This window comes from Pinus tabuliformis, chromosome X, assembly GCF_031772625.1.
Source record: "Pinus tabuliformis cultivar Carrire ecotype Pingquan chromosome X, CPIR1, whole genome shotgun sequence".
NCBI classification, from domain to species: domain Eukaryota; kingdom Viridiplantae; phylum Streptophyta; class Pinopsida; order Pinales; family Pinaceae; genus Pinus; species Pinus tabuliformis.
The window spans coordinates 65,312,982-65,331,296 of record NC_142308.1 but is presented as its reverse complement, the minus strand read 5'-3'; the positions used below and the strand labels follow the sequence as shown (position 1 = coordinate 65,331,296).

Sequence of the window (18,315 nt, the reverse complement as noted above, 5' to 3'; positions counted from 1 at the left end):
CACAAAGATTTCCCCTGGATCCCAAAACCGGGACTACCAGCTTGATTTTTCATTATGTTCCTTTCAATGTTATAATACATATTTATACATGCAAAAGCATCCAATACCATGGACCAAAAACCATTGTGTCCAATATCATGGACCGAAAACCATTGCGTCCAAAAACATGTGCGAAAATCATGCACAAAACCATAGGTGGGTCCGCCCATCCTAACATAGGGTCCAAAACCATAAAGTGGGGTTACGGATATGCCTCAAACCCCCTGTGACCCCCCGCTACACAATCAACGCAACGAAAGGGGGCTCCAGCCTCCCTCTAACCCCCTGGTTAACTACGTGGGCTAGTCATGGAAAGAATATAACACAACCCAACAATACCAGTTTTCTCCCACTTGAACTTGTTGGAGCCAGACCTCAAATTTTACATGTTGTCCATTGGGTCTTCATTTTCTTTTGCGAAGTGCTCAATGAAGTCTTTGTCATATAGCTTTTGTGGTTCTGGCAAATGATACATTCGACGTAGATTATCTAGAGTAAATGAACCCATGACTTCGTGCTTGGAATTCCTAAATGTTCTGTCTGAAATGTCCACATTGTCAATGATCCATCTTACTATATCAGTGTATGGCAAGATTTTAGGCCTTGCAGCTATTCTATGCAGGAAAAAACATGTTGCTTCAAAATAATAAGCCTCAGATGAGACCTTGGCATTTGCTATTGCTTTAGTCACAAGGACCCTTGGGTTTTCTTCCTCCAATAGATTGTACATTGCTTCCCATGAGGTAGTTCGCCATCCTTATTGCATGTAGTATCAGAGAACAACAGAAGCATGCCTGAATCTTCAGACGCAGTAGCCTCTGCAATCTTCTTTCCTTTCTTAGCTAGTTTCCTAAGCGTTGTTTTCTTTGGAAATTTCCTAAAATTTTGGCAATGGACGAAACAGAATGAAACGCAGAGTGACAATGAAAGAGGAAACACGATAACATAATAAAATCTAAAATGACATAAAGATGAAGCTTTTATTTCAAGATAGGTAAAACTTCTCGAGCCGTGAAAAGATTAAATGCAGTTAAACCTTATTAATTACTGATTAAGGCTTACGTGTGATTTTCTTTATGTCTCATCAAACCATCGCATTGCAAGTTGTAAATGATATTTCAAATTGGTGTGTTTTAAGTGTGATACTGATGAAGCGATTGCGATAAATCGCTTTATTGCAATATCACAAATCGGTGATGTTAGGTTATGTGGAATAGACCAATTCAAAGTCGCTTTGGTATTTTTTGCGATTTGCAATGAGCGACGTGCTTTTAATTTTTTCGAGCGCTTTTCCCTAAACAGATGATTATTCCATTGAAACAGATATTCACGATAGGTCGGACTTGATTCAAGTTATAACAATTTTTATTATTTCGTCAAGTCCGGACCATATCGCAATTCATAGTTTTTATGGTTTGAATATTTGCGCCTTTTCGAAAACCGTGATGCAATAAGTACTTTATATTATAAAGAATACTCTAAGGCTTAAGGTTTATAAAAGATTTTAACGCTATCGTCGGTCTTCTAAGGGGGTTCTTTTATCGTGTTTCGCAGACTCCGACTCATGAATAACCTTTATTACTTTGGGATCATGCGATGTGCAATAAAGCAAGAATGCTTAGTCATAAATTGACCCGAATTAATATCTTAAATCCATCTAAGGTTTTATTCCGAATGGATTGAAAGGCAAGCTCTTATTTTCTAGGTTTTTTTTAATTTTTTTTTAAGGGTCCCCATTTAATAATACAATACTAACTATTATATAATAAATGGGGGGTTTGTTGAATAGTACAACACCCTGTTGACTTTGATGAAAAAGGACTCGTCTTTCTTAATGAAGATAGTCCAAGACAAATTAATTCTCCAGAACCCTCAGTTGATCATCAAGAAGAACCAGAAGGACCAGGAAAACCTGTAGAACCTATCATCATTCCAGAAACCAGAAAGAGACCTACTTGGCTTAAAACAACTTTGCAAGAAGTTGAAGGACATGTAGCACCAAGAGGAATATTTAGAGAAAGCAAGAGACCCAAAAGGTACTCTAGTTATGCAACATTTTTTACCAAAGTCATTAAATTAGAACCTTCTACTTATGAAAAGCTTGTTGAAAAATAAGTATGGAAGAATGCAATGATAGAAGAATATCAATCAATAACGAAAAATTATGTTTGGGAAATCATTCTTAGACCAAAGTAAATCTAATGTGACTTCCAAGTGGGTTTATAAGATTAAGCATGCAATTGATGGGAGAATCGACAAATATAAGGTAAGATTTGTGGCTAGAGAATTCTCTCAATAAGAGGGAGTTTACTATGATGAAAATTTTGCTCCTACAATGAAATACACAACAATTACAACTCTTATCTCTATTTCAGCTTCTATGGGATGGAATATACATCAAATGGACATGAAAACCGCATTTCTCAATGGCATAATTGATGAAGAAGTTTATATTGAACAACCTCAAGGATTTGAAGTCCATGGGAAGGAATCCTATGTCTGCAGATTAAAGAAAGTTTTATATGTCTTAAAACAAGATCCTAGAGCATGGTATGCTCGTATGGATGCTTGTTTAATAAGGTTTGGTTTTGTCAAAAGTAATGCAGATCTGAATCTCTACATCAAGATAGTAAAGAACGAACCAATGATCATATTGCTATATGTGGATGACTTTTTAATAATAGTGTGGAGCATCTTATTCGTCAATGCAAGTAGCAACTAGTAGCTGAATTTGACATGAAGGATCTTGGATTAATGCACTATTACTTGGGACATGAAATTTGGCAGAAACATGGTGAAATATTTCTTGGTGAAGAAAAATATGTGATTAATATTCTACAAAAATTTGGGATGATGGATTGTAAACCAATGGCAACACCAATGATCACCAATTTGAAGAAGTTGAGAAGTTCATAATCAAATCTTGTTGATCCATCATCATATCGACAACTAATTGGTTCTCTGATGTATTTAGTGAACACTCAACCAAATATATGCTTTGTTATAAATACTCTAAGCAAGTTTCAGATGGAGCCCTAGACATGATCATTGGATAACAACGAAACACATCTTAAGATATCTCCATGGAACCATACATCATTGTTTGAGATATGTTGCAGTAAATGAGATTCAATTACTAGGTTACATTGATTATGATTGGGCAGGCAATGCTAATGATGGGAAACTTACTATTGGTGGTTGCTTTTGTTTGGGATACATTATGGTTTCTTAGATGGTCATAAAACAAGATTTGGTTGCACTAAGTACTATTGAATCTGAATATATGACAACCAGTGAAGTTAGTTGTGAAGCAATTTGGCTACATAAATTACTTATTGATTTGTTTGAAGGAGTATTGGATTTTACCATAATATGTTGTGATAATCAAAAGTTGTATAAAGTTCTTAGAGAACCCGATCAAGTTGTCAAAGAACCCAATATTTCATGTGAGGTCGAAGAACATTATGATTAAGTACCACTACATTCAAATCATGGTCCAAGATGGAGCTGTGAAGCTATAGTATATCTCCACTGACAAACAGGTAGCAGATGTATTGACAAAGTCCCTTCCTAAGGGAAATCATGAGCATTTTCAGACAAACTTTGGCTTTTGGATATCTCCTCCCAAATTGAGAGGGAGTGAGGATGGACACCTAATTCTCCACGTGTCATGTACTTTGGCCAAGAAAAACACTCGTAAGTCAAGTACATGAACATGGATATGGAAAATAGTAGATTGGATAATCATCATTGATCGACATTCTTGAGTCATGTACTGTGACTAGGACTAGTAGTTGTAAGTCAATTACATTGACCTGGTATAAGAATGGTCCTAGGGAGGACATACTTTGGTGAACCTAGGTGGAGTATGTGCCTCAAAGAGGTGGTTGTGTGGTGTCCTGTTGAATGCCTCCCAACATTGTGCTCTGATCTAGTGGAGAGATAGAGCTTACTTGTCAAGGCCTTGGTAATTTGACAATGTTGGTCATGATGATGTTTATAACGATGCTTATCAATCTAGATCATTTCTTATATGAATATTTCAACTTGAGATTATCCCTATGAGTCATTATGAATACCTCCCTAGTTAAGAGGGAGTGTTGAAGTTGTAACTAGGTTCGGTCTTCATAATGTAAATTTATCATTGATGTATTTATTATATTTATATTTTTGTCAAAGCATGTTCTTCATGCTTAGAGTCAAAAAAGTCAAAAGAATTTATTTTGAGTCAAAAGAAAAATTTATTTGAGTCATGTCCCATTTGGATATTTATAAGAAAAGGAATTTGAATTTTATTTTTGAGTCATAAGCCCACAAGATGACCAAATCGGCCCTCCCTGCACAAGCCGACCTAGCCCTCCAAGTAGCACTTATTCGACCCTCTTGGACAATTATATATAAGAAACAGTTTGACCTCTTGGAGAGATCATTCATTCAACACATCACATAGTATCTTCTACACCTAATGAAGAAGAATAAGGTTGAAGTCAAAGGAGAGAGAAGGAAGTCAAAACTCAAGAAGAATACCAAAATTTTTACTTTACTGTAGGCCGCGCATGTGGATGAAATTTCTTTGGCAAAGGGACAAATTTTCTTAGGTAATTTCAAGTTGAAATTCTGCCTCTACTATAAGACGAAAACTATGAGTTTGACCATATTTGAAGGAGTTTGACTAGAGTTGACTTTGACTTTTGGAGGAGACTTGGAGGAGGGTTTGACTTGGTATATTGGTGGAAATTTGGTCTTGGTCTTGGTCTTGGATATCTCTCATTTTGATCTAATTCTATAAGAGAAGGATTGTGGGGTTTTCCCCTTGTCAGTTTTGCCCTAACCTCTAACCTAATTTTTGGTGTCTCTTATCTCATTGTGATCTTTAAGTTTGGAACAATTTTATAATTGCTTGATGAAGAAGACATAAAATATTCACAAGTAATTATCAAGAAGAGGAATTAAGTGTTCAACTACATTGCACTTAGTTTCTCAACACCAAGGGCTCAACACCCAATGCTAAAGGGAAATTGAAAAAGAATATGGGCATCCAGGATCCACTCGTTATGAAGTATAGCTACAAAGAAACCACCTCGATGTCAGATACTAGATTTAAAGGATTAGCCCTGGGTCTGAGTGTATGGTTATATGGAGAAAAGAGCTAAAGGAAAAGGACCTTAAGCACACCAATGCCATTGATGAATTCAAAGGTTGACAGGGCATGATTTGTTGATAAAATAAATTGATAATTTCCATGACTAAATACCATGGATGGATACCCATGGTAAATAAAGGGCTAAAACCTTTTAATAAGAAGAGAACGAAATAAGAATAGTTGGCCTAAATGAATGATCAACGTAGTATAACCCCTCTAAGCTGATAAGAACAATGGAGTTAGTAAAAAGAATGTGAGGGGGAGTAGTTGTGGTATGATTATTATAACTAAGTGTCAAACCTTTGTGATATGAGTGTTGAAGATGTAAGTGTCAAGCTGTGCAGGATATAAATGTTGAAAGAGGTCAAAAATTTGGTGTTGTTGTGTGTGTGTGTGAGTATATGCTAATCAAATGATTTGAACTATGTTGTGTATATGATTTTGTATAAGAGAAGTCACTAATTTTAGTTTGAGAATCAATGAATGAGGGATTAAAGAGACTGACCAAGTAGGTTCTTGCAGAGAAAGGGGATTGGTGCCTCTTGTAGATTGGCGCCTACACAATCTATTGTAAATTAAAGTTGGTGCTTGTGTTTACCTTAAAAATCAAGAAGTATTTTGGTTTTCTCCCATTATGGGTGTCCACATTAACATCCTATGTTCAAAGCTTTATGTGATTGATACTATGTTATGTTATTGAATTTGTTTGGCCGGTTCAACAATTGTTAAAATTTATATAAAACTGATTTCCCCCCCCTCCCCCCCACTTGGTATTATTATGGGTTCTAACATGCATCCAGTCACAAAATTCATCTGATAAGTGGAAAAACCCATTATGCACATGTTTCATGGATTTTCTTAGCATGTATTTCCCTATGTTATTATTTGTTTTGTTATTATGGCTTCACTATGCTTATGGATTCATGTTCTGGTTGTGTCATGCATATATTTTTTATTATTTCTTTAAAATGTCGATATTTGTGAGAGTAGCATTGCCTAACTCAGTGGCTCGTGGATGTCACAAAACAAAATTTATGGCTATGTAAAATGACACGATCAAATAAAATTTATTTTCATTTATTTTTATTCTAACATGTTGCATCAAAACTTTGTATACATAAAAATACATAACACAAAATTTCATGATATACATAAAATAAAATCTTATTGAATCAACAAGTCACACCAAACCTAAAATACAGGTGATACACATAAAACCAAAAATCATTTTAACATAATGTGCATGAGCCAAAGTTTTTTTGGAAAAACACTAAATAAATAAAATTAATAAATGAAATGATTAACAACAACAACAAAACAATTAATACCTCAAATATTTTTTCAAATAAGAGACACAACGTATTACACTCAAACCTGCTTTATTTAATATACAATACTTCACATTCAAAATTAGTTTAATTATATGTACACCCTATCGCACTTTCTCAAACATTACTTCATTCTAATATAGGAAATAAGATGAAATGATATTTTAAGGTTTGCAAGACTAAAAATAATCTATGAGACTATTAGTTCCTTGTTTTTTGCTTTTTGCAATTCAATCCTTTTCCAATTCAAATTGATGATGAGCTGGCCCAACCTTCCAACAATCCCCTCGCTAAAAAGACAATGCTAAGAAACTAATGCTAGCATGTTCTCATAACTTTCTCTGATGTCTTTGAATGCATCAAATTCCAAAATGAAACGTTTTTCCAATCCCACTCGCCCAGAAGTGCAAAATGTTTGCACTCGTTCTTCCCAAGCTTCTTTAGGCCTTTTTCACCGTTCTGTTTCACACCGAAGTTGATGCGAGATGGTCCTTAATTGAGCAATAAGAACCTTTTCCCTCCATGAAATGCTAGCTCCAATGAACTCTTTTTGTTGTAGATCACACGTAGGGTTGAATTCCTCAATGTAGTACTTCTTCTTTCTACCCAACTCTTTTCCCCATACCTTTTTACGAAACTTTTCCATAACAAAATCCTTTAGATCCTTGCTATTTTTGGGACATGCATTGAGGTAGATATTCCATTTTTGCATCCATGTGTAGTTTTGTTTCATTCATGGTTTCTTTCTTTCACTCATGCCTTCATTGAAGATAACATTAGGCCATCTACTTACTCTCATTTGCTCAATTCTTTTAGATATCTTATGAGCCGCACCATAGTAATTTCTTCGATGAGAGTTGCTCCTATTTCACTCAAAATTATCTAATAAGGTCCTGAACTTTTTATTTTGAACTTGCTCATGATCAAGCGTTTTTGGATTTTCTCAATTTGTTTTCATTTTGAGACGGGGGTGCTTCTAGCCAACAATGCACACCCATACAGCATCACTGGACAAACTAAGAGTCCAAAAATAACTTTAATTGTTTGCTAATCCCATAACTCTGCCTCTCTGCATCTATTTTTAAGAGCATATAGTTCTTTCCACCCTCCTAAAATTCTCTTCTTTCTATAGTCCTCCCAATTGAGTTTATTGTTGAAATCAATCCCGAGGTACTTGTACTCATTTACTTCTTCAAGAACGTCGTCTTCAAAGAAGAAAGTACTCTGGCTCTACTTCCTTTTATTAGAGAAAATTATAATTTTGGTCTTGCTAGTATTGACTTGCATCCCCATTGCTCTAAAAAAATGCTCAAGGGCATATAAGTGCATTTGCAATCCATGGGCCGATTTAGAAATCAATACAATATCATCAGCATATAAAAGAAGCTTTATCACAAACTTCCCCAACCGAACACCATCTCCACCTTGCAGATTTAGCCACTCTTCTAATTTATCAATATATAAACCAAAAAGAGTAGGGGATAAAGGGCAACCTTGCTTAACTCCAGTGTCACTTCTAAAGCTTTCTGAAATACCTACTGAGGTTCTAATTTTGACTTTCACCTCTTCATAAAGTCTATGGACAACAACTCTATAATGCACAAGAATTTGAAGTGCTTCCAATATACGCCACAACTTATCTCTAGGGACTATGTCAAATGCTTTTTTGATGTCAACAAAGCAGCAAAATACTTCTTCTTTGTCCTCCCAAACATTTTCAATGATGTTTCTCAACGTGATGCCTTGATCCACTATAGAATGCTTCGGCCTAAAACCCGCTTGTCCTCTTGCCCTTTTTTCATTTACTTCTGCCCACTTACTAATTATGTTTTCTACCATGCTGCTGAAAAGCTTTGCAAACAAAGGATTGATCATAATTGTTCTATAGTTGGATGAATTATTAATGTCTCCACTTTTAAAAAGAGGTATTGCTAGGCTAGTTGTCCAATCTCTTGGGAATCCTTGATGAATGATGTTGTTGAATATTTCCATGATGTGCGATGCAATAGCGTTCATTCCCCATTTTAGATACTCTATTTGAAGTTCAACCAAGTCCTTTGCCTTTCCTGTTTTCAGCTTCTTAATTCCATTTTCCACCTCTTGTAACGTGAAGAGCTTTGAAGTTGTGTTGATCCTAGGGGGGCTTTGCCTCAGATTCTTTCTCATAGAGTTGCTTGCATATTCAAACCATTGATTCACTGTAATATTATTTTCAATTTGTTTCTTCCTTAGTTGCAGTGCTTGCCAGAAAAGCTTTGGATTATTCTTGCTTAAATATATTAACTCTTCTCTCCTTGTTTGCATGAACTCATCCTTTTTTCTTTTTAGTATCTGCTTATAAAACTTTACATTCATCTTCTCCTTTCCTGCCTTTTTCAAGGTTCTCCTTGCCATTTTGCATTCCTCATCAAACCAAGCCTTTACAGGAAAACAATTTGATTATGATTTCCTATTTTTTTCTCTTTTGCACTCCTCAAGTGCACTTTGAATTATATTTGTTAACTCAAGACTGTTGAAGCTTTTGAAACCAGTTTTCTCCTTCTGAATTAATCTCTCTAACATTGTCTTGAAGATAGTACAGTTTTCTTTTGTTAGAAGAATTTTGCCCCTTGATAGTGATTGTTGAGAGCCTTGAGTTTTCCTCCTATGCTGCCTTTCTTCTAACCATGATAACCTTATATAAATTGGGTTATGGTCTTATTTTAAGTCTCAAATACACTCTCCAATATTAACTTCATCTAACTTTTCTATCAAGCTTTGTGAACACATCACATAGTCAATGACACTTGCCCCATTGTATGTGTTGCAAGTGAAGTCCCTAGACCTTTTCCATCTATCTACCATTGCAAATAATTAAGTTGAAATCCCCAGACAATGTAAGAAACACCTCTCCAAAATTATTGCTAACTTTGTCATTTTCTGAACACCTCACCCACTAGGGATTCTCCTCTTCAGTGAGCCAAATAGGATTATTATCCTCTTTGCAACAAAGAATGCTAGCTTAATTATTTGTCGTTCTAGCATTGAAATCTCCCACTAAAAGAACTTCTCTCTACTGAGAGTACACGGAAATATCTTGTTTTAACGCTGCATATGGATCCTTGTTGTCAAGCCCCTTATTTTTGTAAGATTTTGAGACTTGAGGGGCAAAATATCATAATGCAATTCTTATGTCATTCTCATTATCTGATATTTTCAACCATAAATATTGTTTATTTGCATCTTCTTTAATTAACTGAATGTGACGACCTTCTTTTTCTTTCACTAAAACTAGTATTCCCCGTACCCTTTGTCATTTTCTACTACCTTGTTTCAAACTACCAACTTCAAATAATCGTCAAACACAAGAATTTTGCAACTATCATGCTCATGAGTTTCCATGAAACAAATTATGTCTCTACCTTCCGCAATAAGCCCTAACCCAAGTCCCCTCCTCCAAAAATAACCTCTACAATTCCAACATACTAAACTCAGATAAACATGGAAAAAGAGAAATTACTTAACTTTTATTTATACACAACCATGATCTTAATTTGCTCCACCAATTTGATAAACAAAATTCTCGCCCTCTCCTTATAATGACGTATTCAGTGACGTACCTTTTTGTACTTTCATGAGAAATTGCTCTCTGACAAGCTGTGCAAGTCTTACTGTTCGATTTCCCCGCATTGATTGATACGCCAATTTAACATTTTCATTTAAACAAAAAACATGTATAATGCTCACTGCTACAAAATCACATGCATCTCACAACAAATCATCAAGCCAAGCTCTGACTTGAACGCATCTCAGATGTATTCCGAGTATGCTGTTGGCACTATCATCCTATCAAAAGCGGATTCATTTGTTTATCATGAATACAATCCATGACACTTCCAAAATCCCATCCATTACAATTCTGGGAACAAAATCCAATTCAAAACCACTAAAATGTGAACCAGAAGGTTGCGGGAGTCCTCCATTCATGAACTCTGAGGATCCCGTACTTTGTAAAGATGGTAAGATGGAGGAGGGGTTGAACATTTTGGATGTGATGGGGGAGAACAGGATACCAATTGAATTTAACATGTATGTTAACCTATTGCAAGTTTGTACGGAAATGAAAGCTTTGGAAGATGGCAGGTTAGTTCATAATCGCATTCTGTTATATGGGTTAGAGCGAAGTTTATATTTGATATCCAAGCTTGTGAATATGTATAGTGTGTGTGGAAGCCTGAAGGATGCACGAAAACTGTTTGACAAAATCTCTAAACGGAATGTACTCTTATGGAATTCAATGATTAGAGGTTATGCCAACAATGGATGCTGGGAAGAAGCCCTTGGGCTTTATTATGAGATGCCGGGACATGGATTGCAGGCTGATAGGTATACATTTCCTTGTGCTCTCAAGGCATGTGCAAGCCTAGGTTCTTCTGCCTTATGGCAGGGTAAAGAGATACATCACTGCGTAATTAGGTGTGGGTTAGAATCTGATGTCTTTGTGGGCAATGCCCTTGTCACTATGTATGCCAAATGTGGAAGTGTGGAGTATGCACGCCAAGTGTTTGATAAAATGCCTCACAGAGATGTTGTCTCATGGAATGCAATTATTGGCTGTTATGCGCAGAATGGGGAGAAGGATAAGGCCTTGAGATTGCTTCAACAGATGGAAATGGAAAGCGTGAAACCGGATGCGGTTACAATTGTTAGTATCCTGCCTGTGTGCGTGAGCCTGGTGGATTTGCAGCAGGGTAAGGAAGTTCATGATTACATAAGAAGAGCTGGATTTTTACATAACCATTTAGTGGGGAACTCTCTAATAACTATGTATGCCAAATGCGGGAGCATAAATGATGCGCGAAATGTTTTTGATGATATGTCCCAGAGAGATGTAGTTTCATGGAATGCCATGATTGCCGGTTATTTCCTGAATGAACGTTGCGATGAGGCTTTGAATCTGTTTTATGAAATGAAACTAACAAATGTAAAGCCTAATGTCGTCACATGGAGTACGATAGTTGCAGGATATGCCCAAAATGGGTATGGCTTTGAGGCTTTGGAAGTTTTCCAGCAAATGCTGGAGGCAGGGGTGAAATCTGATTCTGTTGCCATTGCCAGTGTTCTCCAGGCATGTGCTCATCTCGCAGCTTTACTACAGGGCAAGACCATTCATGATTTTGTACTCAGAAATGGACTTGATGAGGAGATTTTGGTGGTGAATGCCCTTATAACTATGTACACCAAATGCGGGAGTATAGGATATGCCCACAAATTGTTTGATGAAATGTTTGAAAGAGATGTGATCTCATGGAATGCAATAATTGGAGGGTATGCAATGCATGGTTATGGTGAAGATGCTCTCAAACTCTTCTACAGAATGCAACAGGTAGACATGAAGCCTGATCATATCACATTTGTTTCAGTTTTGTCAGCATGTAGCCATGCCGGGCTTGTAGACGAAGGATGGCAGTATTTTGATCGCATGAGTCAAGATTATCACATCAGGCCCAGGGTCAAACACTATGCCTGCATGGTTGATCTTCTTGGCCGTGCTGGGCTTATTGATGAGGCTCAAAACCTAATAAATGAGATGCCACTAGAACCTGATGCTGATGTCTGGGGAGCCTTGCTTGGTGCATGTAGAATTCATGGCAACATAGAGCTCGCAGAAAAGGTGGCTGGGCAGCTTTTTAATTTAGAGCCAGAAAATAGTGGGTACTATGTTTTGCTCTCAAACATATATGCTGCAGCTGGCAGGTGGGCTGATGTAACAAAGGTGAGAATAATGATGAAAAATAGAAGACTGAAAAAGTCACCAGGATGCAGCTTGATTGATGTAAATAGGCAGATCAATAAATTTCTTGTAGGAGACAGATCACACCCTGAGTCTGATCAAATTTATGCAATGTTGGAGACCTTGTCTGGGCAGATGAAAGAAGCAGGGTATGTGCCTAACACAAATTTTGTGCTGCATGACGTTGAAGAAGAGGTCAAAGAACACATGCTTTACTGTCATAGCGAGAAGTTGGCCATTGCTTTTGGCCTTATCCACACAAGCCCAAGAACCCCTATAAGGATCACAAAAAACCTCCGTGTGTGTGATGACTGCCACAGTGCAACAAAGCTTATAGCCAAGATTGCTAATCGAGAAATTATTGTCAGGGACGCAAATCGTTTCCATCATTTCAAAGATGGAGTATGCTCATGTGGGGATTATTGGTGATGCCCTCTTAACGGACAATAAACATAACAGTTTCCATAGCAAGCAGCATGAAGACATGCTTTGGTTGACAAAGGGTCGTTGCATTAGTAGCTTCTAGAGTAAGGTGTTTCGAGATGGAAGGCTCAATAATCTGTCAGTGCAAATTATTCTTCCATCCAGACATTCTTTGACATGCTTTGACATGCTTTGGTTGACAAAGGGTCTTTGCAATTAGTAGTTGCTAAAGTAAGGTGTTTTGGGATGGAGGGTTCAACAATCTGTTGACGCAAATTACTTTGAATTATGATTTGCCTATTGAACAAATTATTATGAAGCACATCATAGAATTAAAATCACAGAGTAAAGGATGAAATGAGCCCAACCGGAAACATGCAACATGGAGAAACAAGCATCTACTAACTGTCTCACTATCTCCGAGGCTGCTTGTTTCAGTGTTCACAGCAGGAACTGCAATATAATTTTTCAATAATTAATTTCATTTTGTTAGTATTGATTTCCTATAGAGAAGCCCAACTCTTACTGTGAGCAGTCCAATATCTGATGTTAGAAGATACAAATTCCAGATGATATCCTGTGGACCTTTCGTTCCTTTCATTCAAAACTGGGTGGCAATCAAATACTCACCAGTTTTCGTATTAGTTTTACTTTTCGGGTCCTCGTTTTTTGGTTACGACAACAAAGTTTGGAGACATTGAGAGTAACATAGCAGACAAATGTCATTCTGGGTGGCTGTTTGGTGCAGTTGGTAGATTTCAAATACACTCTAGAATTTTAGATACAACGAATGTTTTGGAAATCTGGAGGCTTCAACGTCGATTAGTTTATGGTGGATGCGCAGATGCAGAAATATATCTTATTCCCAGGCTTTCTCAAGTTGAAGAAGCTGTGTAATTTGCAAAGAAAGAATGAATGGTATGGAAAAGACTTCACTTGAAAGTCATCCCCCTTTTAAATCATATTCTCATTATAAAGTTATGTTTTTTTCTTGTTCTTGTTCTTCACAATTTCCAGTCCAATGATTGCAATAATTGAGTTTTTAACTGAATTGTTCTTTTTTAAACAGGAACGTTTGGGCTTATAGTGGGGACTGGTTAATTTTTCTCTCCATCCATTTGTTGTCAAGGTTGCTGGGACTTTCGCCAGTCTCAGATGCAAATTTTATTGGAGCCCACCTGTTGGGATTTGAACTTGAGTTATCTTGACAACAAGCAGTTGGACTTGCCACTAAACCTTAGCTGGATGGACAGATATCTGACTATTTTATACATAGTTATGGGTCATTTTTATATCCGACAATACGGATTTTTTATTTCTGTAAACTGACACAAAGGCAAACAATTGTTGGAATGTCTCTATTGGGCCACCAATGCTGTCCATAAGGTGTATTCTGTGGACTGATTGGCAAGATTAAAATTTTATATGTCAGATTATGTGCATATGTGTTTCTTGCCATGCGTTGGCTACTGAGTACTGAACATTATTGATTATAGACCATATTCATGGTACGGCACAAGGATTTCTTTTCTTCATTTTTTTTACCATGTTGCTACCCTCCAGCGCATAGGCAAGAATGAGATTGCTGGTATTTTTCCAACCACAATCAACAATTAGCTCACAAAGTGCCCCAATCAGCAATCACCACTACCTCAAAGTGACCCAGGTGACCCCATGGCTTCAAGAAAAGCCCTCACAGAAATTGAACCTTACCCACTGATGAAAAACTCCTCACCAATGGATCCAACCCCTTGAGCAACACAGGGCTCTTCTTCTTGCATGACTTAGGGGAACCATAATGATAGAATATACTATCCATAAAATCATCCAAAAATTAAATGCTATAGCAATCAACCTATAATTATGACTTTACACGATCAATGTGGTAGGTAAATTATAAAGTTGATTAGATAAGGATGAGATTAAAATACATTCTATATTTTTTGGACGAACATAGAATGAAAGTTGGGTTCCTGATCCAGACTAAGGTATCCTAAATGTCCACAGCACGATAAGACATGATCAATTTTATCCCTATGAATAATCATGTAATATGCCCTTATCTTGTAGGATATGATGCATAACGCAATGTGTTAATGTCTATGATGTCATGTGACTGAGCAAGAGTCAAAAGAGCCATTAAAGGCATAGTACTAGCCTCTTGATTATCTCTGTAGTCATTGTGTGATGTCCGTGTTAGATGTCCTAATGTTGATCCATTGATCTTGGACGAGACTGTAGGTAGATTAAGTTTGTGATAGTTTGGGTCTGCACTAAGGGACAAGTTTGATGAAAAGCCAAGTATATGCATGCGCAATTTTGGCTGTTGCTTCATGAGAGTGATAAACAGCACAATTCACACATCATAGTGAATAAATTTGTGCAATTCCATAGTGGAAGATAGCATTGGGTTGTAGGATGCACTAAAAGTTAAGTCATGCATTCAAGCTTTCCAGCATGATGACATGTGATGAAGTTATATCATGCCTTGTTGCATAAATGTGTAGGCATCATTGTAGGCACCACAGTGAAACAACACAAAGCATGTTGGCCCAATTGAGAACTTAACAAGTGTTAACATAAAATTCCAACTATTATGACAGATTTTATTTTTTCGCTTGGAAAAATCGTAATTTTCATTAGTAAAGGAAAATTACATGCTATTACGACAGATTATCATGCTATGACTTTGTCTTTCCCGCTTCATTCTTGTAAAACATTGTACTATATGGAATATGAATAGATGACAGGCAAAACACTTTTCCATCCCTTAATTAGGCTATTTCTATTGGTTGTGATACTTCAAATGGGTTGCTTGTTTGCTTAAGGATTTCATGTTGTTTAGATGATTTGTATATTTTATGTTAATGAAATTCAAAGTTGATTTGTTAACTAAACAATTGCAATTTTGTGGATGTGATGTTTGATATATTAATTTTATGAGTTGCACCATTATGGTAACAATGTATACGATAGAATAAGCTCTTTATCCTTTGTGTTGTGGTTGTGAATTTCATAAGGGTACTCTCTTTTGGGAACAATTATTATCAGAGCATTGTTTCATTCGTAATTGTATAAGCTTCTAATATGGTTACGGTTATGACTTGATCTTAGAGCAAGAAAGTGATGGAACACAAATTGCATAGCCAAATTGAAGTGCTTAAGGAAGTAATTGTCAATCTCAATGACAACGAATGGACTTTCTTCACTCAAGTGTGGTAGACTTTGACAATTTTTGTTACATCACTTCAAACAAGTATTCCTCATAAAGGCTTTTGAATAATTCCATCCCGGCTTCTAACAATAATTCTAATCCTTCACCATTGTTGATATGAAGATCCTCTCTCAAAGTGGAGATCATTGTGGGAATCTTTTCCTATGCATGTGGGATGCATGCTCTCCTACCCCAAGGTTGGCTCAGCCAACTCTTTTCCTATTACATGGTGCAATAATTTACAAATGAAGAAAAGGTTTCCTTCAAAAAGTTGAGAATACACAAAGAAACATTGCTATTGGTTGAAAACCTTGTGAGTGTAGAGAGAGACTTGTTGCCACTTAGGGCATGAGGTGGAACGACTTTAAAATTGTTGTCAAGGGCAAGTATTTCGTTACTATTAACAATTTTTAGCTTTTAAAATATTTGATGCACGTAAATCATGAAACATAGATTTTTATATAAGAAACATTTATACAATTTATCTTTGTAAATATTTTGGAAACTTTCTCGTACAAAATAACACCAAGTTACAACTTTTGTAGGCGCCAACCTACAAGACATTTTAGTCCCCTAGCTGAGCAACAACTCAACAACTTTGTAGGCACCAACCTACAAGAGATTGTAATTCCCTCAGTTGAGCACCAACTCAACAATTTGTAGGCACTAACCTCCTTCAAGATACTTCACAACTTCTGCTGGTTCACACAAATCACTTTTCTTTAGTAGGATGTCACCCAACCATGCTACTCTTAGATTTGCTCTTTCAAGCCTAATCATAGCCACTTATCCTTTTCTTTTGCCTTGTCCTAGTCCTTGACTCAAGTCATTTAATCTTCACTCCACATCTTAGGTCACTTTATATGTTGAATTTTGTAGAATTTTCCCATCCTCAGAATACTTGAAGCTTCCCGCAAACACTGCTTCTTATCCTCTTACTAATCCACACTGATGTTTGAACACAAAATTTCTCTTTGTTTTCTCCTTTCAGTACGCACTACTTGTCTTCATAATCTACTTCTCTTTTGCTCTTTTAGAAACCTTCTAACCACAGTGAATTCTAGAAGGTCGGTTCTGCAACTGTTTTGTCAACTTTGACCCTTCTTCCCTTGCCTCGATTCTAGTCTACCTTAGATATTATTATCTTGCTTGATCAACAAACCAGTGGCCCTTCGCTTCCTCATTCACCCTGCAGTCCATATTGTCTATAACTTGGCCTTTACAAAGGTTTTAGGGCTTGGCCTCCTCATAAAGTAGAACATGCAATAAGGGCTAATTCGGGTTGCAACAAGGTTGAATTTATGCATATTTAGGTCTACTCCAAGGTACATGATCCAGGTGGATGTTGGTGGCCACCCACCTATCCTTATTGGACCCCCACAATTGTCTCTTTCAGTTTTTCAGTTTCCTTAATTGTAGCACAATTTACTATTTTTAGCAGTTTTTCGGGTCTTGAACTTCCGGAGCTATTTTGAGGCCCTAAACAACGTTTTTTGGGAAAACTGAGAGCAACATATGACCATAGACCAATGTTGCTCTTCCCAAAGTTGTAGTCATTGGATAGATCTTTCTAACGAGTATTGTGCACATCAAACAGAGATCGTATGCCAAAGTTACGATCCTGGGAAGTTGATGTACCAATTTACCCAAACGGGGCCCACAGTTTGGCGTTTCATCTCCTAGGGTTAGGTTTTTGGATGTTTATGGTTTTCTATTATTTTTCAACGATAAATAGGCCTTCGGGCCTCATTGTAACATAGTTTAGAGGCATGTAGCCGCCACATCTCTTCTTAGAGATAAGCTACCATCGCCCTAGCCGGTTTATTTCCATTTCTATTTGTAAGCATATTTCAATATTTTACATTAATGAAATGAAGCATTATTTCTGTGGCATCTCTGTATTTAAGGTTATATCTGTAATTTGTTTCATACCTGTTTAAATCCAGATCAATACAACTCCAAGACAGGGTAAAGACAATACTTTTTGCAATCAAAATAGCCCTGTCTATCGACAACTTTTAAACACAAGAAATTTAGCCCATGGAGGTTATCTAGAAAACACGATCACTTCTCTTAAAGCTTCCCTAGAGACCCACTGCCTAGATAGACTAGGACTCAACTTTCTCCAAAAACAAACAAGGATAAAAAAACATAGAAAAACACAAGTGAATATCCACAAAAATCACCTTTACAAGCCTTCCTGAACAACTTGGCAGTCTTCCTTAGTTAGCGCGTTGTTGCTTAGTTTGGTCTCGTCTCAACTTGGTCCTCTCCTTAGCTCGGATTTTATGTCAATCCAACATTGTTCCCTTAGCTTGGATATATGGTCAAACTCAACACTCTTCCCTCAGCTTGGATCTATGGTCTATCTCATACCGTATTGCTTGCATAGAAC

At 36.8% G+C, this 18,315-nt stretch overlaps 1 pseudogene; it reads left to right on the top strand.

Annotated features, from left to right (window-relative positions):
- Positions 1–10,116: 10,116 nt before the first annotated feature.
- On the top strand, positions 10,117–14,148 carry LOC149138348 (pentatricopeptide repeat-containing protein At3g12770 pseudogene; annotated as a pseudogene).
- Positions 14,149–18,315: the final 4,167 nt, after the last annotated feature.